We start from the raw sequence: 22,912 nt of genomic DNA on the forward strand, positions 1-22,912 counted from the left end.
GGGTACACATGTGTCAGGGCAGGCGAGGGTCAGTAGGGGTTACTTCTCACTTTCTCTTTGCACCCACTGGTCATTCCTGGGCTGTGGGGTGGCCCTCACTCAGTGGAGACAAGTACACACCTAAGTGCAGCTCGAAGTCCTGTCAGTCTAAGGGCACAAGGCTCACACGAGTGGCCGCTGAAGAGCAAATGAAGGGAGAGCTGGGCAGCCAGAGGCAGCAGGTGGGGCTTGGGGTGCAGGTGGGTGTCAGTGGGCGCCCCTTCTCAAAAGCAGTGCTACTGTCTTCCTCTAGTAGCCTCACGAAAAGGTTGTAGTCCCTTCTTGTTTGTGTGGGTACCACAAGACGACACTGAGACCCACAGAGAGAGCTAAAGGAAGAGATGGGATCAGAACCAGGCCCCTGCCGCCTGCCCGCCCGCCCGCCGGTCCGGCCAGCCTAACTGCATTGCGCTGCCTCTCTGCAGCCCTGCGCAGAGACCAGCCTGCTGCCTCCTCCCCCCCCCCCCCTGTCTTTGCTCTGACGCTGCCCTCACCTTTGTTTAGAGCCTCCCCCTCACAGCCTGGAAAAGCCTTCTCAGATTGGTGGGTCTGGGTTTAGCATTCAACGTTTCCCCCTTGATTCTAGACCTGAATCTTACATGTGATATTGTCTGTGTGTGTGTGTGAAATATAAACTAGAAATGTGCATGAGCGTCTGTGTGGGTGTGTGAGACTCCTCGTGTGTAAGAATAAAAACGTTAGGTGAGTGTGACTCTGGGGGCACTCACGTGTTTGTGTGTTCGTGTGTGTGTGTGTGTGTGTGTGTGTGTGTGTGTGTGTGTGTGTGGAGACTGTGAGTATAAGAGAGATCCTTATGTCAAAGAAATTGGATGTGAGATTGTATGTGTGTTGATAGATGGTGGTGCTGTGTGTGTGTGTGTGTGTGTGTGCACGTGTGTGTGTGATGGGGGGGGGCCTGTGAAAGAATGTGTGTAATAAGAAAAAAGAACATGCATGTGTATGAGACATGCTGCCCGTGAGACTCCAGGTCAGTGTATCTCTTAGTGATGTGTGGCCAGGTGTGCAAGTGTACATGTGTATGTGTAAGCCTGTGTGTGCAATGCTATTTGGGAATATTCCGTGTGACAAATAGCGTGTGGTTATGTGTTCAGAAATTGTGAGGGCCCATGTGTGACGAAGTGTGTCTGTATAAGAGGGTCTTAGATGTGCATCATTGCTGCTATTAGTGCTAGTATGTGAAAGAGATATTGTGTGGCCCGGTGTCCCTGGAGGAAGGCGACGTTCTGTAGGCCCCCTGCCTGCTGTTTCCATCTCCCGGGACTCCTGGGCTGTCTGACTGAAGAATGTCCTTGCATGCCATGCCATGCCTCAGAAGATATGTGTCCCCGACAGGCCAGTTGTGGATGTGTGGGTCAGCAGTGAGGTGAGACCGCTTTCCCCCAAGGAGCTATCAGGATATTGGCTGTGGAAGATAAGGACCCTTTGGTTGGCAGAGGATGTCCCATTGGAGCTCTCAGGGGCGGCAGTGCTGGCCAGAACAGCTAGGCCCCTGTCATCCCAGAGCAGGGTTGGGGAGTGAGGTGAGCTGGGGCTGAGCCCCACTTGTAGTCTGGGATGGGGGTTGTTGCATCCGAAGACACACAACGGTGTGAGTGGTGATGTAGCATGTGCATAAGGGGACGAGGGCGTCTGGGACAAGCTGCCTCCTGAAGTTACACTGGCCCGCCATGGCGGGGTGAGCGGGTGTTGGCAGGCAGAAGCAGAGGGAGCCCAGTTCTTGTGTGAAATGTTGCAGAGGTGTGACAGCACGTGTGTAAGACCAGCTGGCTCCAGCCTGTCCTCCACAACCCCTTGAGAGCCAGCTGAGGTCAGAGGCCCAGAGGTCTTTGTGATTTACATGTCACCAGGAGCATTGTTCGTGTCATATGATGATGGTCTGTCTCTAGGCTGCAGGCCGGGGAGTGTCCCGAATGCATGTCTATGTGTGGTATCAGCCCGCTCAGGCCACTGGACCCGATGAATGCCTATGGCCTCAAAGCTGGGGAGTCCCACCTCTCTGAACACTACTGTCCATCTCTTCTCTGGTTCCCTGTCCCTCTCTGCCCTGTTCTCAGTCCTAAGGCTTCTTAGCTGTCTGTGGAGGGAGTCACCTAGTGGTTACAGTGAAGGGCCTAGCCCAAGAATCCTCTTCTTTCCCTGGGTCCCTGGGTCCCACTTCCAAGACAACTCTGGAAGCCCAGGCAAAGGCAGAGCTATTAGAGAGACTTCTTAGGCAGCTCGCTCCTCCCCGGACAGGGGACCCTTGAGACATGCTGGCGTGTAATGGAAACCTATAGCAGCAGCACGGCCCATCCAGCCACTGTGGTTTACCAGGAGTCCTTGTGTTTATTTATTTATTTATTTTTTATTATACCTCCAAACCCCCAAGGCCCTTTAAGTAAAGAAAGCCACAGACCGGGTATCTGGGAGCTAGCATCCTTCAGCTTTCATCACTGATGAACAGGGGGAGGACTGGGTGGACTGATCATAGAGGTTCACATAGAGCGAGCGTCTCCGAGGTAAGCATAGATGGCCAGGCACACGGGAAATAGTCAGAAATGCGGTTGCTGCTGTGGCTCAATTTGCCTTTTGCTGGTATTTCTGCTGTGGCTCTGCGATACTGTCTTACCTCACAACCATCTCTGACCTTCATCCAGCCTGACTCTCCAGTGTGCTCTTGCCTGACTTTAGTCACCACTCAAGGAATGATCATCTGCCCTGGTTTGGTTGCTTACCGTTTCTCTTCATGTCCCCTTCCTTTCCCCCAGGACTCTCTCTTCCTAACCCATTCCTGTCCTTTATTCTTCATACCCACAGAAAAGCAGTTTCTTGGCAGTACCTTCCTGGTCCCCAGGCTCAGTCCCAGAGCCCCTCCCTTCAGAACAAATCTGGTTGGTGGTTGGATGTTCATGAGAAGGTTGCTCATTCAGGGTTATCACCTCCAGGCCATAAGCTTCCTCTACACACAACAGAGTGGGAGCTGTTATGACAAGGGGGGGTTTGAGGCCCAGAGAGGAGTGATTTGTCAAGGTCACAGGCGAGCAGCATGTCTGGGAACCCTCATCTCTGACTCCAAGCTCAGCAGGCACTTGGAGTCTCACCTTGGAGAGGGTTTGGACTCTGCCACCCTGGGGGCAGCTTCGGTAATCTGGAGGCTTGGCATTTGCTACTAGAGGCTTTGGGGGTTGTTAGCTTAAGTCTCCCAGGGCAGACAAGACTTGTCTCAGAGGTGGGGGAAGGTTCTGGTAGGGGCTCATTCCAGGGTCCACTGCCTGAGCCAGGGACCTCAAGCCTCCCACGACAGCTGAATTTAGTGTCTCTGGCTATTCTGAGCAGTCTCATGACTAGTGTATTCCACTCCGGACCAAAAGGTCAGGGCCTGAAGCCACACCCTGCTGTCACTCCTGGGTCAGCCTGGCCACTACCCCAGTCTCAGCTCCCATCTGTGAAGGTGGCTCAGAGCAAAGGAGGGCCGGAGGCTCCAGGGCAGCTGGTGGCCAGCTTTTGTTTAGAAGAACTAGTTGGTTGGAAGGGACTTCCCCTGTGCATAGGATGTGGGATGGATAGCTGTTATTTGGATACCTCCAGCCACTGCCATTAGAGACGTTCTCCAAGGGCATGGATCAAAGCACAAGTCTATAAGAAAGCATACCGTATTCATGACATTAAATGCAGGGACCCACGCAAGGGGACCTTGCAGTTAGGGGCTGACCACTGGGCTCATCTGTGAAGAAAGCACCAGGCATGTGGGAGCTTGTAGCCGAGGAGCAGGGTGAGGATGGGGGAAGAGGAGGAATGGAAAATTACCACCAGGAAGCAGAAGGCTGTGTCAGCGGTAACCGGATTCTCACTGAAGCCAGGCTAGTGTCACCAGACATCACCAGGAGTGATGGAAGATGAAAAACCCGATGAGATTTACAGATGTGAGGGATGGGGTACCTCACGGGGAGTTCTTTTCCTAACGTGGCATTTTACAGGAAGTGCACAAGCGGGCACAGCAGGAAGGGCCTAGGGAATCATCAAGGCCACCTTCCTCATCCAGGGTGGACAATACAGACTCAGTGAGGAGAGGACACAACTCTTCACCGCATGTGTCAGCGGGACCCAAACTCACGGCGCAGGAGCTCTTGGTTCCCGTTGTACCTTCCCCCCCCCTCCTGCCCCCACACTTCCTCTCCAGATGGAATAAACAGTCATTTGCCCTCCCAGACCCAAGCCTCAGGTCAGGGAATCCAGGGTTTGTCCCCAGTTCCTAACACCTCCCGAGTCAAAATTTCCAAAATCACCTGGACACCGTTGTTTCTTCGTGTGCTTATGCATGTCATACTGTAAAGGGCTCGAACGAGTCACAGGTTCTCATCCAGGTCTCACAACACCCCCTCCCCCCCCCAGGGCTACGTTATTATTCCCATGCCCTCATCACTGAGAAGTGACATCACGTGTCCAAGGGCCCTTAGCTCATGCATGGAGCAGGCGGCATTCGGGGTCTGTCTCCTGCTGCACAGACGCTGGGACCTGTCCAGATCCTGTTCAGCAGGCCCTGACCTGGATCCTAGCACCAGGGCCATGTTTCAGATGGACTAAAGGAGCTCTCTAGTATCCTCAAAGGAGAAAGCGCCCCCACACTGCCCAGCCATCTCCCACTGCCGCTGGTAGGCCCTTCAGGAAAAGGCAGAGGGACCAGGGGAAGGGGAAACTTACCTTGTGTGAGGAGTAGTGTGGAAAGAAGGCGGGTTGCTCCTTAGCTCTGAGTTTGGGGCCTGCTCTGGTCTGGGGCCGCGTCTCCTACTATCCCCTTTGGTCAGATTCCCTCGGGCCTCCGCTCTTCAGGCTTTTTTTCACCTCTGGGCTTCTGCTCATCTACTTCCCCTCCTGCATTCCCTGTCCCTTTCCCCTTTGAGCATGCATCTGCCCTCCTCAGCTCCCAGCCTGGCTGCCTGTGCAAACCTCCTCCTTTTGGACTGAAGACCTTGGGTACCAAGGCACCCATCTCGCACAATTTAGACCAGACATGAGTGTTTAACCTCTGATGGCCTGCAGCTAGGGATGTACACTGATGGGATCACAAACGAACTTCCGGTTGTGGGCATTGGACAACTAGACGAGAACAAGGTTTATAGCCTGCCACTGAAGCTGCTGAGCTGGTCTGGGCAAGACCCAATGCCTTGGGGCTAGTTTCTCCACCTGCCACTCAGGAAGGTTGATCTCAATGGGCACTAAGAATCCCCTGGCCATGCCACTCTGGACTTCCGCTTCCCAAAGGAGCTGAATTGTCTTTCAACTTGTCTGTTGAGTCCTTCTGTCCTTCCTTTCTCCTTCCACACCCGCCTAGCTATCCTCCAGAGCACAGGCCACTTCTCTGGACACAGTCCTGGCACCAAGTGGGAAGGAGCCCAAGGGAAGGGTCTTCAGAGCCTCTCTTCACTTGGCACATTCAACAGGTATTCATTCATCCATTCATTCGTTCGTTCATTCATTCATTCATCCATCCATCCATTCATTCATTCATCCATTCATTCATCCATCCATCCATCCATCCATCCATTCATCCATCCATTCATTCATTCATTCATCCATCCATCCATCCATCCATCCATCCATCCATTCATTCATCCATTCATTCATTCATTCATCCATCCATCCACCCATCCATTCATTGCAGAGTAGCCACCCCTGCTGGGTAGGTCGCCAGCCCACAGGCAAGCTCAGAGCTTTGCCTTGTGCTTCATCTGCTCAGTGCACACCAGCTCTTGTCCTCTTCCACAGGGCCTTTGCTTGGCCGTCAGCCCTCGGGGAGTGGCGAGAAGCCATTCAGAGGGGACCTCTGGTATCTGACTGTATTGGGCAAAGGCCCAGAGTAGAGGAATGGTATGTGGGACGGGCAGGAGTCTTGCCATTGGCTGTCATGGAGGCTCGGGGTTAGGTGCTGGAGGACCCTCCTGCCCAGACTAACCCTTGGGAACTACCTGGGTGCTCCAACAAGTTCAGGTTCCTGGGCTGCTTCCTGCAAAAGTTCCCGTCCTAGAACTGGCCTTGCCCGGTGACATTAATGCTAGCAGGAGACGGTCCCTGGTATGGCGACTACATGGGTGGCGGCTGTTCCAAGCATGGGCCCTTGAAAAAGCAACATGAGCTGATGGGGGTTGGCTTGGGCTTGTTAGAAATGAAGTCTCCAGCCCCAGCCCAAACAGCCTAGTCTGAGCCCGCATTCTAACGGGACGCCCGGATGACCCGTGTGCATCTGAGGCTGAGGGGTGCCCGGGTAGGCAGCGGGGCCGAGGAGGGGAGTGTGCGTGGGTCGGCAGAGCTGCTCCGTGACTCTGGCCCTCCTTGCAGTCCGGTTGGTGGCAAGATGATGAAGGCTGGGGTGAGGAGGCCCCTTCTCGGCAAAGCCCAACTGCCTCCGTCCACATGCAAAGCTTTGAGGGTGTGCCCTCACATGCCAGCCTCACACTCACCCACAGTCCACCCACACCCCATCACCCCTGACTTCTCTAGCCGAAGCTACCTTTGTAGACTCTGCGCTGCAGCCTTCTACCCTCCTCACCTCAGCCCTGCTCACTCTGTTCTGCCCAAAGCCCTAACCAAGGTTTCTGGAACCCACCAGTCCTTTGTTCTGTCCCACTCAGGGCTCTGGGCTCGCTCAGAGGAGAAGCCTAACTCATTCCAGGGACTGTAAGTGTCTGTAAGAGCGACCTTCTCCAACCTTCTTTCTCATGCCCTCCTGCCCAGGTCTCGCCCACTCGTCTTTTGCCGCCGTGTAGCCATCTCGCTTCCCTCTTCCTCTTGGGCACCACGGTTTTCTCTTGGGCATCTGGCATTCTGCGTGCTCTCCGTACTGGCTTGTTTGTCCTTCTAGCCTGTAGGTTCCATGGCGTCAGTAATTTCAGCCTCTTTTACCAGTTGTGGCATCCCTTAAGCCCAGCGCCGTACCTGGAACAAGATGCGTGCGGAATAAGTCCTTGCTGAAGGCCAAGCAATCTGGGTGTGGGTTGGGGCAGCAGGATATGCCTGCAGTCCCCACACTCGGGAGGCAGAGGCTAGCCTAGGCTGCATAGCAAGGCTTCGTCTGAAAACAGACACAATTACTGAATGAAGAAAGCAATGGCAGGATCCAAGAGGGGTCATGCCTTTGAGTTCACCCTTCACGGAACCCCCTTTTCCTTGCCTTACCTGGGAACCCTTCCCGCTCCCATCCTGGAGCCCTGGTGAACAGGCTAAGGTACGGTGATGCGCTGCTGTGATACCCAGATCAAGGTATGGTTACCTCTGCTACTGCAGGCACTCCAGGCCTGCAGGTGAAGGTGTTCACATCCAGGGCCCTCTCCAAACTCCATCTCCCACTGCATCAGCCTGGGCACTCCCAGTCAGAGATCTAAGCCCGATATACAGAGATCTAAGCTCCCAACCCCTGCAGGGTATGACCTATAACCTAAGCCAACTTCTCCCGGGACTCTCTCTCTACCTGTCTCTTCCTCCTCTCTCTTCCTCTCCCTCCCCCCCTCTCATTTTTTCTCATTTTACTTTTTATGTGCATTGGTGTTTTGCCTGCCTGCATGCCTGTGTGAGAATGTCCAGTTCTGGAACTGGAGTTACAGACAGGTGTGAGCTGTTATGTGGGTGGTGGGAATCGAACCTGGGTCCTTTGGAAAGCAGTCAGTGCTCTCTGTCTCTGAGCCTTCTCTCCAGTTCTGACTCTCCCTCTCCATCTTCCCTGCCCCTCTTGTCCTCTGTCGACTATGCCTGTGGGACGCTCTAGGCATTAGACACTGATTTCAAAACAGAGTCCTTCTCACGGAGGCCTGGGAAGGGTGTGATTTTACCCCGAATTCCTCTACGTGGAGTTTCAGCCATACACGCAGTAGAATAAATGTGGAGCGACCCGGAACATCAGTCAGTCCCTGACTATCCGACCTGGGCAATGTGACTCAAAGTTCCGTTCTCTTCTTAGGGCAGGCCTTTGAGTGGGGAGACCTGAGTTCAAGTCTCAGCCCCACTACTCACCAGCTGTGTGACCTTGGACAAGTGTCCCAACCTGCCTGTGCCTCGAGAGGAGACTATTCATAGCTCCTTACTCATAGGGAAGTCGGGAGAATTAAATGTGTTACGCCCTCTGTCCAGAACCCAGAAGGTAACCAGTAGGTTTCATTACCTTCCCACCAGCTAGTGGCCACGGGAGATTCTACCCACTTTCTTCTTTGAACCTCCAAATCTCCTAAAAAATATTCCTCTTCCAGGGGCCACCTAACCTACCCTGGCCCATAGGACTCAAGTCCACCCGATCTCCCAGGATCTGGCTTTCATGACGTCACTCTGGGAGACAGGCCAAGATTCTCCCATGAGACCCCATTATTACAGCCAGGTCACATTCCCCTTGAACCTCAGTCTCCCTGTCTGTTGCCATGGACCACTCACCGCTGCTCTTCCTCACCTGCTGGGAGAAGGGAGGGAGGCAGACAGGCAGCTGACATCAGACTCTGGCCAAGAGCCAAATTCAGTGACCTGAGATGCGGACAAGTGTGTCAGCATGGTGGGCCTGGCAGTGGAGGAGCCACACCCCTTAGCTCCAAGCAGTGCAGCTTTCCGGCAGGACCTCTCAGGTACAGGCAGGGGCAGGGGTCCCGTGGACCTCAGAGCTTTGGAGGGTCTTGGAACCAGAGGTGAGAGTTGCTTGCTGTTGGTGCCAGTAGACAGGGACAGTGCCCGTTCCCAGGCTGGGCTACCCCGCCAAGTTGACGCCAGGCTGGGTGGGGACAGGCTAATATTAGCAGGGGCAGCCCCGGACAGCTGAACTTGGGGCCTCAGGAGCCAACCTCACCTCACTGTGCCCAGGCTGAGGCAGATGAGGGAAACTTTCCTAGCCTCTGGAGGGCCTCAAATGCCCTGTCCACCTCTCACCCAATGGCCGCCAGCCCGTTCCTACCTTCCCCTCGGCCCATGGTGTCCCGTCCCGTCCTTTTCCTCTGCCGCGGTACATGGCACCTCACCTGCACATACAGACCCTTTCGGGGCTACTGCTAGCACTCTACTCATTTAGTCATTTATTTATCCAGCAGATATTGAGAAGCACCTAACCGTGTGGTAGGCTCTGTTGTCCATACTAGGCGTCATGTTAGGGATCAAGCCAAGAAAAAGAAAAAACAAAACGAAACCCCCAAACAGTCAGAAGCTGGTGCCCTTGGGACCTTACACGCCACTGTGAGAGGCGGGAAACAATGGAGATGCAATGTGCCAAAGGGGACCCAGTACCACAGCGACAGCACTTTTAGCAGGGGAGAGAGCCACATGGCGTCTGGACATCGGAGAGAGTCAGAGGCATGGAATCTGGGGCTCTAGTCACAGCAAAGGCGTCTCCGGAGCCAACCCCGGGGACAGGGCTATGTCAGAGAGGGTTTTGCTCCTCACAGATTTCCTGCAGGGCAGCAGGGGTGGGGTGCTGCCTTGGTGTCCTCTGCAGCCTGCCAGCTAGAGAGCTCAGCCCTGTGCATGCCTGCAGTGCCCTCCTCTGGCCTCTGGCCTCCCCCCTGCACGGTCACAAGCAGCCCGCACAGGCCGGCTCTTCATGGCAGGGAGTTTCTGCCTGGCTGTTTAGTGACTTCTCGCTGAAGACCAATCGTGCCTAGCTGTCACCAGACTGGGTTGGTAAAGTGACTCCAGAGCTGGGTGTAAGGCCAGAGGGAAGTTGGTGAGGGATTTTGGCAGACGAAGCTCACACAGTTGCTTCTAGCCCGTAACCCCTCGTGAGCTGCCCACTACAGAGTGTGTTGGGAAAATAACTAGGGAGAGGTTGCGGGCCACACCAGTCATACTGCTGGAGTGCATCCTACATCTTTAGATCGGAAGGTGTGTGTGTGACCTCTGCAGTACTTGGCCATCCTGGCTCACCGGTGGGAGGAAACAGGAAGCCACTGTGGGGCTCCAGTTGAATTAAGACACAGAGCTTTTCAAAATGCACGTGGCCAGCACAGGTGCAAATTAGATCATCCTCAGTGCTTCTTCAGGGAGATGTCTTTTCTGAGGGTGTTCTGAAGTCACTAGCTCCGCTGGTTCTTAGAACAGAAACCTAATGTCTGTAAATGATGTTGGTATTACTGGAGTGACTTCCGCGGAGCCCCAGGCCTGCCGGAAGCTTCCCAGGGACCCCTTTCTGCCCTCTTAGCTGGTAGAGAAGCCTGCTCTTGAGCCTTGTTGCCTGGTCAGGGTTGGAGACATACTTCACAGTTCAGCTGCACACAAAGGCCAGTGTCCCAGTCATCAAAGATGAGTTTGTATGTTCAACCTCAGGGGCTCACTGATCAGCTGTGAGGAACATAGCTGCCCGCTGGGCTCTGGGGAGCCAGCCGGAGCCCTGGAGTGAGGGCTCTCTTCATCCGCTGAAGGTCAGCTCTCTGCAGGGTGCTTCCTCGTGGAAACTTTGGTGCTCAGCCAGCGCATTTCTGGGTCTTCATTTCCTTGGCTGTAAGGCATGCATAGTGGGGTTGGAGAATCCAATACAATCAGCAGCAGAAAGAAGATTTTAGGCAGAGAGTATGGTTCCTAGTTAGGCCCTGTGTGAGGAGAGACCACCATGTCAAGGGCAAGGAAGTGATTCCGGGGAGAGACAGGGCAATACTAGATTGAGGTATTCACTCTGCCTCGGTGTGGAAGTAGGCAGACGGCATCTAACTGAGCCCATTTCTTCAAGTGAAAAAACGGGAACAGCAATGTGTGTCCCTGGCGGGTGAGGCTCTGAGGAGCAGAGCCCCTGGCCTGGTTCCTGGCAGCTGGGACAGCGCTTACTGAGGGCAGGGTCTGTCAGCACCAGCTGGACTTGGGCCTAGGCTCTCCTCAGTGTACACTGAGGCCCTGGCTGAGCCACAGAGATGCAGAGTGTGGAAGCCTGGTGTCCTCACAGCCTCAGGGCCAGGAACCACTGTCACCAATGATATATTTAGTGGCACAAAGGTCAGAAATGCCAGGCACTGGCTTCCTTTCTGGGTGGCAGGAGTTATGTCTCCTGAGGCATGGCTGTCACCAGCCAGATGTATTCTTTTCTCTCCAGCAGTCTGGGGATTTGAGTGCAAGCGTGGTGGCTCCCTGTGCCCTCAGCCCTCTCTGAAGCCTGGTGGCTACTACTCTCGGAATCCTGTACATTCTGCTGTTACGGCCTCCCCGCTTTTCATCTACAGGCTCCTCAGCCTCCTCTAGCTCCTGGCCCGGCCACCCGCCTGTCCTTGCTTTCTGTTTCCTGTGGCAAGGTGGTCCTCACTTCCTTTTGTAAAATGGATGCACCCTTGCAGGCAAGTTTTGATTGCCTCTCCTTTGCGGAGGACTCCCAGGCTCCCCCCCGGAACAGCCTGCTCCATCCTGGGCTTCCAGAGAACGCTTCCTTACTTCAGCCTTCTAAACGCTCTACTCGGTACAGGTTTCTTAGACTCAACAGAAGCCCACAAAGGTACAAAGAACACCTAAGATCACAGAGTGCCCGAATAGACCAGGAAATCAATAGATCTTTGTTTACACGGTCAGTTTCCAAATAGTCTTGGGAGGCAGAAGGATTTGCCATTATGATGAAGGGAAAATGAATAAAAGGGTCCACCAGAGATATTAACTGATTTGTCTAAGGTCATCTAGTTGGTAATTAGCAGAAGATGAGACCCAGGTCTTATTTTGAAAGTGGAGGTAATCTGCAGCTGGACCAGTCCGTGTTCTTTCTTCTGTGGGATGTGGTGATCCTATGGTCAAGAATGGCATGTTGGATGAGTGGCAGATGAAAGAAATAATGACTGGAAGGATGAGTCTGTGAGTACACGTAGGGGAATGGATAGGAGGGCCATACAAATAGACACACAGCTGGATGGGGATGAGGGGGATGGGTAAGCGGGTGGGCTAGTGGGAAGCTTTATGTATGTGTGTCTGGGTGGGTGGATGGATAGACAGGTGAATAGATATATGGAGACATGAAGGAATGGATGGATGGATGGATGGATGGAGGGGCAGACAGACGAATGGGTGGAGAGACGGGAGGGGAGTGGACACATCTCTTGTGAGTGTGTATCTGTGGGTAGGCATGGGCATGTGCGTGAGTACTCAGCCCCCTGCGTGTGCACAGAGGCAGGAGGTGTCCTGCTGTCTGAATGGACAGATAGATTTCTGTTTCTGACCTTCAGGACTAAAGAGGAAGTACTGCCTCCCATCACATGATAACATCCTAGAGAGCCGGGTTTGAAAGCTGAGGACTTGAGGGCAGAGCCATGGAGCCCACGGGCGCAGGCAGCGGTATTGCCTGAGGCAGAGGTGGGCTCGTGGGTAGAATAAGAGGGTTGAGGGTGAGGGTTTGGAGGCTGATCTTAAAGGCCTGGCCCACTCTCAGAGGTGAGAGGGCTTGATGGAGGACAGAAAACCATGATCAAGCTGGACACGCCTGGTGATCGTCAGCCCTGCCTTCACCTCAGCCGCTGGAAGGCAGACAGACCCCAGGACACACTGAACATGCTATAATTTCTTTCTGTTAAGAGGTGGGGGGGTATTTTTCCTGGTTGCCAGCCTGGGTGAGCCTGGCAGTGCGGGCACACTATACTATACAGTGTAGCTTTGCTGGCAGGGGACATGGCACTGCGAATGAGGTCGCCCTGAGACCCAGGAGACCTCGGTTAAACAACTAAGTTTTACCATCCGCTTGTCATTTTACCTACCATCCCTAGACTCTATTTCAGTTGCCTAGCAAGGGCAATAAAGGGACTGTGGGCCTGAATGGCCAATCAGTGAGCTTGGCAGGACCTGGATGAAGGCTTTGGTACTGCAATATAGAAGATGCTTTTCCAGTGGGAACTAGGGCTCTTAGTTGGAACAAAGCACAGAAATATGAGCTCTAGCCCCCCTCCAGCTCTGTTCTAGCATTCCCCAGCACCAATCTGCACTACCCCCCACACACACACACATACATTGGCCCCAGCAATCTCCCTGGGAAACAGGGTCCCAGTGAGTGCCTGGTGCACAGCTAACTGCTCATTACAGTCACGGCTGTGGCTAAGTATAGCTCCTGCACACACAAGACCAAGACAACAGGGGAAGCCTTTCCATAAAAGAGCCCCACAGGCAGACACCCAGACAGCTGCACACGCATGCTCCAACACTCATGCACAGCAGTGGCCGGCCGGCCATGCACACGTGGACACACACTTGCACCAATACAATGTTTCCTCGTTAACTCTTTCATTCAGTAAGTGTCTTTTGCAGGGGGCGGGGGGGGGGCGGGAGGAGTATGGTCAAAAGCAAATATTCTTGAGCCAAACAGAGCTGAGTTTCCAGTCCGGCCTACATCATTGCTTCCCAGTTATGTGATCATGGATAACGTACTGGGTTTCTTTGAGCCTCCCTTTCCTTTGTGGCCAGAGGGTTACCTCAATGGATACAAGCACGTGTACAAGTTGGAGTACCTGAGTTTGACTCCCCACCATCCGCATAAAAGCTGGGTGTGGCCACACAAGTAGTTTTGACCGAGCTCTGTGGGAGGTGGAGAGGGAAGGATTGATTTAGGGATGCCAGCATAGCTCCAGGTTCAACGAAGGACCCCATCTCAAGGGAACATGGAGAGGAAGAGTACGCAGAACACCTGGTGTCCTTCTGTGGCCTCCACGGCGCTTCTGGACATGCATACTCACGTACAACACACTCGTGAGGGTTGGGGGAGGGCAGCACAACTACGTGCGAGCCTCAGAGTTAGTATAGGGCGAAATGAGAGGAGACACAAGGTATGTAAGGTGCGTGTGGCTCAGACTATGTCAGTACACCGTGGCTGCTTTCATCTGCGCTTCTAAGTACCTACCATGCGCCTGGCCCTGTGTTGGAAGCGTGACCTAGAGCTGTTATTCCTAAAGGGGTTATGTGATGTGCACAGTAGTTGCGCCCGTCAGTATACTAGTTTATGACTGAGTGATCGAATGAATGCTACGTCAAAGAGTGGACAGATGTCCTCGGAGCTTTCTCCTCCCAGGAGGTGTCCACCCACATTTGTCCGTCTCAGGCCAGTCAGCAGCCACCATGAGCCAGCCTGTTAGTGTGGGTGGTACTTGTTGAAACAGCAGCCCCTGAGCTTCAGGCAGCTGGATGCTGGACCCCAAACCTAGAGTCTTCACCGGCCAACTCCTGTTCCTAGCTTGGGCAGACGCAGGAGTCCCACGGGCTCTGGCAGAACCTGGTGCCAACGTCAGAGGCCTGGGGCCTCTGGCTTGGCACAGGGCAGGTTTGCATTTGCCGAGGAAGGGACTTGGAGCCAGTCTGGGTACAAAACAAGCTTCAGGATTTGGAGACTCTGTCCCTGTCCCCAACCTTTGAATACACCGACTGTTAAACTGCCCAGGCCATCTCATCCCATCACACCTCCTCAAAAGGAAAGTGACATTTCCTTGTGCTTTTTAAAGCCCAGACTGGCTGGGCCAGGCCTGGGTGTGGGGTGGGGAGGGAGTGGGTGGCACTGGGAGTCAAACAGCCCATGTCTCTCCTCACCTTGAGTGATCTCAGGATGCTGGGAATAGACATGGTCTCATCACCTCCCCGTGCGTCCCAGATTTCAATGTTGATGCCCAGGTTTCGAAGTCTCCACTCTGGCATACCCAGGCTTTTTTACATTCCTTGTTCCATTGCTGCTCTGTCTCATGGGTGGGCCAGATGCCATTGAATGACAGCACAAACACCTTCAACTGATCGGCCTCCTCACTGGAACGGTACCCTGGCGACCTGTGTCTGCTTTCATGGGTGACGCATGTCATGCTGATGCTGAGGTCTTTGTGTAGCAATTGTTCCCACTGTCAAGGAGGTGAAAGGGATTATTGTCAACTGCCAGCGCGTACAGGTGTGCCGTCAGCTAGTTGCCAGTACACACGGGGTCTGCTCTCAGTCCCTGGCCTACCGACTGTCCCACAGTCTGTGAGCCCATGGTCTCATGTGCTGCACGTGTAGACACGAGTGAGGACTCACTTCCTGAGATGTGTGCCGAGAGAAGCTGCGCTCGACATGCAGACTGGGGACTGACGCACATGGGTCAGCGTGTGTGTGCCCATGACCACAGAAGGGGAAGTGGTTGGTGACTAATTAGTGCCCCCTGGTTTGGGGTCGGGTTCTTCTTTCTCCTTGGGCCTTGAGGCAGAGCCAGGCATGATTTGTGGAGCCAGTACCTGCAAGACCTTACAGCATCGTGGAAACTAGCTCCCCCCCCCCACTGGACTCCGAATGTGGGCGAATGTTATTGGATGCAAACCACAGCTCGGCGAGGCTTGGGTGTTACCGTGTTAGAAGGTGATGCGAGCAGACCCTGGGAAGGAAAACAGAGTAAGGAAGACCAACTCACTGGGGAGGCTGGTTCAGATTTTAACCTGGCCTGATGGTGAGGAGATGGACCACAGGGATACAGGGTTGCTGAGAGAAGAACGTTCCAGGCAGAGGGCACCGCTGGTGTGAAGAGCCTAGGGCAGACGTGTGTCAAATGTGCGCACGCGCACACACGCACGCACGCACGAGGAACGTGTCTGAAGATGTAGATGTGGGCAGGGAGGGCACAGTGCACTTTGGTAGGAAGGGAGGCTGGAAGGGGATGAAGGCTCAGTCTAAGCAGGAGAAACTGGAGCCCTTGTGCATTCTCGGTAGAGAAATGATGCAATTGAGCGTGTGCTTTCAGGAGCTCATCTGGAAGCTGTGTGCCCCAGGAATGTTGAGACCTGGAGATGAGTCCAGAGCCCGTGGCCACAAGCCACAGGGAAAGACAGTGGGGGTGGCATGGGTGGCGGCAGTTGGGGGTGGAGAGGGCTTGGAGTGAAGGGTGGCTTAAGCAGGGTAACCAGGATTCCCTTACAGATTAGATGTGAGGTGTGATGGGAAGGGAGATGGTAAGGGTGGCTGCAAGGTTTTTGGCAAGAACGTCCTGGAGATGGAGAAGCCTGTGGGGGTGGCGGGTGCTCAGGAGTTTAGCTGCCAGGTTAAGCTTGAGTGAGCTCCTGGAACACCACTCAGGGATGCCAGGGAGGTGGGCACAGGAGGCCTATGTGCATGCGAAGTGCTGGGCTGCAGGGTCGCCTTTGGGACTGTGCTGTTTGACGCTCTCCTGATGGGAGCCAGAACTGAAGTTGTGACTGAGTCAGCCCAAGGGAAGTGAAGGGAGTTAGAGGACTCTCAGCGGCATCCTGCAACCGTGAGGCTGGGAGAAGGGTGTGAGCAAGGAGCGGTTGGAGAGGTGGGTACCAAGACGTGTAATAGAAGGGACTGGGTGGTGGTGGGGCGGCTGGTAGTGCAGGGGCCCCAGGGAAGACGCCCTATCCTCTGCTTCCGTTCATCTTGTCCATCCCTTCGGCCTCTGTGTGAACCGACGCTTCCTACCGGAAGCTACCGTAACCCAGAGCTTGTCAAAGGCATTGCATATGCTGTGCACTCCCCTCCGGGGCCTTGTCGCCATATATAGGTGCATTTTCCCCTTCATGGCTGATTAATAAATGTCAGCCCGCCTGCCAGAGACACGGCTTCTGCTATTGTCAGTATCCCGCACACCCTTTAAATATCCAACAGGTATTACAGCATGTGGGCACTCCCTAGTGGTCCCTCATGGGCAATATCCACTGCACTCTCCATGCCTGCCCTCCCCCCCACCACGCACACGTACACGCATGCACACATGCACGCGCGCACACACGCACACACATGCACGCGCACACACATGCACGCGCACACACATGCACGCGCGCACACACACGCACACACATGCACGCGCGCGCACACGCACACACACACACACGCACACACACACGAGTCAGGACCCCATATGACATAAAGTGGACAGTGGAGAGAGTTTCCCTAGTGGGTCCCTGGTTAACTCCTTTTCTACCTCTTCCATGAACCCCAGAGCCTCAGTTTTCTCCTCTGCTGAATGGGGACAATTAAAACTACACTGCTAATAACCCAATGTGTGTGTGTGTGTGTGTGTGTGTGTGTGTGTGTGTGTGTGTTGCTCACATGAGATTCAAACTAGGAAGATGGGTGGTAAGTGGTACAAGGCTGTATCCATTGCACCATGGTGGAAAGACTAATGTCTCCCTTCAAGAGCAGCTTGGGGTAGATGTGAAAAGGACGTATAAGGTGTTAGTGCAGAGAGATTTTTGAGAAGGCTGTTTGCAAACCCCGCCCGCCACATCGGAGCTATGCAGGGCTTTGGTGCACAGGTCTCAGGCACATTGAATCTTAATTTTCTTTTCTACAAATTGGGGTAGAGGTTCCCAGAGACATGGACCGCCCTGCCTGTGCTGAGCATGAAGCCGGGATGATGGAGTTCAATGGCACTGCATACTGCGCTGACTGGGGTGGTGGTGAGGAGCTAGAGGGCAGCATGTGCATGGGCAGGCCTATGGCAGCAGCAGGAGGAGGCCCAAAGCTGGAGGGTGAAGGAGGCTGCTGGGAGGCAAGAGATAAACACTTCCCTTGGAGGTGTTCAAAGGCTGTGTCAGCGACTCATTACAGGTGGGACATCTGTCCCAGGCTCACTGCAGAGCGGATCACAAAGCGCCCCCTCTGGAGGCCCTAACCCTGATCTGGGGACTTGTTCATGTTTATCTCATTCCAGCCTGGGGTTCTCTAGAAAAGGCGTGGGGCACGTAACACGCACCTCCGGAGGTAACAGATAAAAGCAGCCAAGGGCTCGCTGAGTTCCCAAGCGGTCAGTGTGGCAGGAGGACCCCACAGGGCCCCTGACTCAGGGCTCTCAGGCAGCAAGCAGTCGGGTGCATAGACTGGGAGGCCCGCTTGCCCATGTGGGACAAGGCCCTACTTCTGAGTCTGGGAAGGCGAGAGCAGGCCACCTGTTGTCGCTACGGTCTGTTCCTCGGTATGCTTTCCTGGAGAGTCTCAGGTGTCTTTGGATCGTGGGCCTCTGTCACTCTGCCTGCCTGTGGCTGACAGGGGTTGGAGCCACGGTGGCGTGTCCAGATGGATTCAGGGGTCGCAGACATGATGACTTGTTTCACATGGCCATGGCCATTGCCGTCTGGCTGCTTAAAGGAGCTGGAAGTGGGTTATGGGGTGGGTTGGGAAATGCTGCTGAGGACTCAGGGTCAGCGGTCCTCCCCAGAAGTCTCGTGGGTTGGCAGAGGTCTATATGTCAATGCGCCAGAAAAGCCAAGCCTACCAGAGACCTATTGGCTATAGGTGTCCTTCATCTTGTTACCAGAATTGGGCCAGAAATTCTCAGGCAGCTCTGGCTCAGTCCCCACTTCTCCTGTGACCTTGTTTGTCCTTCACCCCGAGCCCCAAGTTCACCCGGTTCCAAGTCAGGCACTGAGTACAGGAAGCTGGCGTCTAACGGTGTTAGGATCTCCATCCTCTGTGGGCCGCGCCCTAAGCTCTGGGTCTTGGACACTCCTAGCGTGGTCCAGGCAGTGCCTTCAGCTCTTTGAGGATGAGGCTGTCTCCGGCCCCCATCTGTAGTTACTGGGGCAGGTAGAGACGGGAGGAAGCCACGTTCAGGGGAAAGACATGAAATGCAGCAATTCCCCTGTAGCTGCTCCTGTAACTCTTCTCCCTCGTGATTCGGGAAAGGCAAACCCCTAAATGCTGTGTTGGAAGAGGAACTGTGGCCCCTTCCATGTTGAACAGAGCATGGGACTGGCAGTCTTGGTTCACGCCCCACAGTTCTCCCTGAATCTGGGAAGTCCCAGGCCTGGGGGCACGCCCTCCACGCCTCTTAGCTGTGGTTTAATTCCTGGGTGTGTCTCACTGACCCACCTTAAGAACCACAAGACTAAACTCCCCAGAGCACCACTCTGCTGTCAGACTGGACGTGGCAGAACTAGGATTCGAACCCTGGACTGAATGGAAGCCACCCCCAGGCCTCTGCCATCTCAGATGCCTTGCTTCCTGTTCGTGTGAACACCAGAGCCATGTGAAATGTGAGTCTCTTCTTGTGTCATAAATCCCGCATGCCAAGCGGACCTTGGGACATGTGAGCCACCTGGGACATAACTGGAAAGGACATTTCTGCCCTCATTCCTTCGTGCGCTCTGTGTCTGCGCATCTATTCCTCAGCCTCCCCAAAGCCCCTACTGACACCCTTGTTTGTCACATGCCCCTCTTTTGACCCCCACCAGATTCATCCTTGAGTCTGTCACTCCAGCTCTCTGTCCGCACTCCCAGGGAGTCTGGATCCATCCATTTGTCCTCGTTGCTAAGTCCTGGGGCCTTCTTCCCTAGTCTATCAAATGTCTCTCAGGCTGTGCCCTAAGCCGCCAGCCTGATCCCATACACTGGGATACTGGGGCCAAGGCTGGCTCTATCACATTTTGTCCCCGTATGACTTGGTCACTCTGCTGAACATCCAGACAGGAAGTGGCCTTGGGCTCGTTCATTTCCCACGGGCTTGAGCGTAGACCAGGTCCTCTGAGGGATAGTGGTGATGTTTGTGCTTCAGTTTCCATGGCGATCCCCAACTCAATGGTTGCCGTTCCTTGACTGCCAGCTGCTAGGCTTTTCTGTGTGGGAGATGCTCCGATGCTGACGGTGGGCAATGGTGGATTGAGCAGTGTGAGGTCCAGGGGGATGGTGAACTGGGCAGGTTGCTTGGGGCCGACAACACGTTCAAATGTCTCTCTGCTCATTCTTCTCCCTCTCCCCCTCCTCCTCTCCCTCCCCCTCCCCCTCCCTCTCTCTTCCTCCCCCATCCCTCCTCCCTCTCTGAACTTTATTTACTGTGTGTGTGCACATGTGAGCCATAGCTTGTATGCGGAGTTGAGAGAGAGGAGGGAGTCAGTTTCTTCCCGGAGCGATGTGTACTCCAGGGGTCAAATGCAGGTTGTAAGGCTCAGTGGGAAGTGCCTTCACCCAGTGAAACATATCGCTAGTTCCTGTGTGAAGCCGTATTCTGCGTCAGTGTCACCTGCAAACAAATGAAAGCCTGGGAAGGACTGAGGACTATCAAGGCCACCCAGCTGAACTGGGACTGAATGTCAGGCTGGCTGACTTCAAGGTCGCGTCCTTTCTTCTCAGCTGCTGCCTCCTTTGACAGACCTGAGCTTCTCTTGGCCCAGGGAAGAGAAAGAGGGGGCACTTGGAGTTGAGAGACTTGGAAGAAGGTGGCATGACAGGGCACTGACTAAGTCAAGGCCCAGAGCTCATGGTGATGAGAGCCCATGCCAGAACCTAGTGCTCTTCCCAAGAGCCAAGAGCCCTGGCTGTGGCTCTGTCTCAGAAGACCTTGCAGGGCCCCTCTATCTCCGTGTCCTGAGTCCCTAATAACCACATCTCTATGGTTCTGAGATAGAATCAACATACCATATGCTCAGTGGCATGATAGTAGGGTGTGGGGAGAAACAGCCTTTTAAGGATGTATGCATGCTGTGACTTAAGAAAGCCCCGAAGGACTTTGTAGCGTGTTTATCAGCGTGGCCTGGTGTGGGTGCACCCAAGGGTGGGTGCCTGCGTGTGATTGAATGTGGGGGTGGTGTCTGTCCTGGCTTCTGAGTTCTATGAGGCCAGGCCCTGGCCGAGCTCTGGATAGAGATGCTGGCAGGTATGGAGAAAGGGTACAGAAGGAGAGTCTGCACTGTGTACAGCTGTGCCTCTCTGCCGGCTTGGTTCGGGCGCTATCCTTCACTCCTACCTGTCTGGCCTCTTTCTCCTTGGGCTGGTATGTGAATGATCATTCCTGGTGTGGAATAGGGTCTGGACCATGGGCTTGATCATGGGCAAACCAGTCCATGACTCTGATCTCTCCAGGAGATGGCCTGTCCACATGCACACACATGCACACACATGCACACACATGCACACACATGCACCCACATATCCTTGTACATGCCTCTCCCTTGCATATGAGCACACCATAGACTACACATGGCTCATATATGTGTACACTCATGTACATATACCATACCTCATACACAGCCCTATACATGCATATATATGTATGTATGTGTATGTGTGTGTGTATGAACCATTCAATACCACATAGATGCATTCATGCACCTCACGTATGTGTCCCCAAAGACCCTTCTCCAACACACAGAAACCACAAAGCCACCACTTAAAATGCTCGCTGAGCCTGGAGAGAGTTCGCAACCACTGGTGACGTTTTCACCATGCGTACAGCAGCACACAGACTTTCCAAGCATGGCACACTCGGCCGTGCACACACCCTCCCCAGCTCTTACCTCCTCAGAGCCCTGCAGGGAGCTCCTTCTGTGTACTGCTCCCTGAGCAGGTGCCAGCATGCGTCTGTGGCAGGAGCAGGGCTAAGCACCCAAACAGAGCCCTGGGACCTCCCTGGGTGAAATGCTGGAGGCTGTAGATGCAACAAACAAAGAGGTTGCACCTCATGAGCTTTCCGGTCCCGTAGCCCTGGCGGGCCCAGCACACTGTGGGTGTGCCTAACCTAAGGGCGCTCAGATGAGTCTAATTCAGTTTCCTTTCCAAACCCAACTCCACTGACAATTTATTTAAGACAATTGGCTGTCCTGCCTGCTCTGCATCACTGACTTCTAATGGACGCTGCGAACCCCCATGGGGCGGATTCCATTAGGCGGAAAACCCTGACCTGCAGTTTCTGGGGGCCTGAAGCCTGGACATGGGCCAGGGTTCCCCTGGTTAGCCATTGTGGGCTCCCACTGCTTGTGACCTTAATCCCCCTCAGAATCCTCAAGAGGGACCAAGTCTACCCCTCACTTTCACCTTGGGGAGGGGGACTGGTTGAGATCACACAGCAGGCAAGTGGCCAGATCATCATGTCAGTCCCTGTACTGTGCTCTCCGAAAGGTGAGCACAATTTCCTAGAGACTACCGTGGTATAAGTAATTCCTAATGAAAGCCCCAGCACACATTCATTGGTCGTGTTGATAGATAGCAGGTTGCCTTTCTGACTTACGGGTTCAGGGGTGGAGCTGTGATAAAAATAACTTGATTTATAAAACATCTTAAGTCAACAGATCCCTAGTAGGTTTGTCTGACTTTACAGCCAACAGCCTCACCATCCTGGTTACCATAGAAATGGGATGCCTTGCTCTGTTGCTATGACTACCACTTTCTAGAACACAATTGGTGGGTCTCATGGTTTGTGATTTGGTTCTGGAAAAAAAATAAAATAAATAAAAAGAGCCAGAAACTATCAGCTTGTGTTTGCGTAGCCATCATCAGTCATCGTAGCTAACTAAGTGTCCTAAATTTCACAAGGCAGCTACTGAGCTGACAAAGGTTGGGGGGGAGGGGAGGGGACAGACAACCACCTCTGGGCTGCCTGGCAGAGGAGCTCTTCATCCTCAGGTCACAGTCCCAGGAGGGGTCAGCTGGCCTGGACCCGGACATGGTGGGGCCCAGCTGCTCCAGGGAAGGGCTGGCAAAAGGAGCGAGCATCACAGGGATGCAGTCTGAGGGCGGCAGGGAAGGCTGAGGGGGCAGAGAGGCAAGGCAGGCTGGAGCTGCCAGAGCTGTGGGGAAAGTAGTCGCCCCCTAGTGGGGACAAGGCGGCGGCTGGGGAGGGGCGGGGGGGGGGGGCGAAGGGTTGAGCAGAAACTGCAGAGAAGGGGAGGGTACCAGAGGCAGAGTGGTCGGGCTGAGGTGCCTGGAGTCTGTGTGTGCTCTCTGAGAGAGGTGGGGAGGGGGTTTGTATGCTATGCTCCATGGGCTGCTCTGGCTGTGTACACGAGTTGTTTGTGTTGTGTGCATACTACCAGAGTGTGGCTGGTTGGGGTGAGGCGACATGCCTTGTTAAGGTTTCTGTGGGCTGCTCATGTCCTCGGTGTGGTTCAGGCGCTGAGCTGTATTCTCCATGCCTATGCTGCTGTGTCTGAGCTTAGGGCGGTGGTTAGGTGTGTACTCTGGGTCATTGAATCTGTGGCCTGTGGGCGATTGTTGATGCACAATAGGGCAC

At 54.2% G+C, this 22,912-nt stretch overlaps 1 protein-coding gene across 2 annotated transcripts in view; it reads left to right on the top strand.

Annotated features, from left to right (window-relative positions):
- The window catches only part of Kcnc1 (potassium voltage-gated channel subfamily C member 1), a 40,148-nt gene that overhangs the window by 2,815 nt on the left and 14,421 nt on the right, over positions 1 to 22,912 (top strand). The gene's annotated exons all lie outside the window — the stretch shown is intronic.

Source organism: Phodopus roborovskii, unplaced genomic scaffold (assembly GCF_943737965.1).
Source record: "Phodopus roborovskii unplaced genomic scaffold, PHOROB, whole genome shotgun sequence".
Classification (NCBI taxonomy): Eukaryota; Metazoa; Chordata; class Mammalia; order Rodentia; family Cricetidae; genus Phodopus; species Phodopus roborovskii.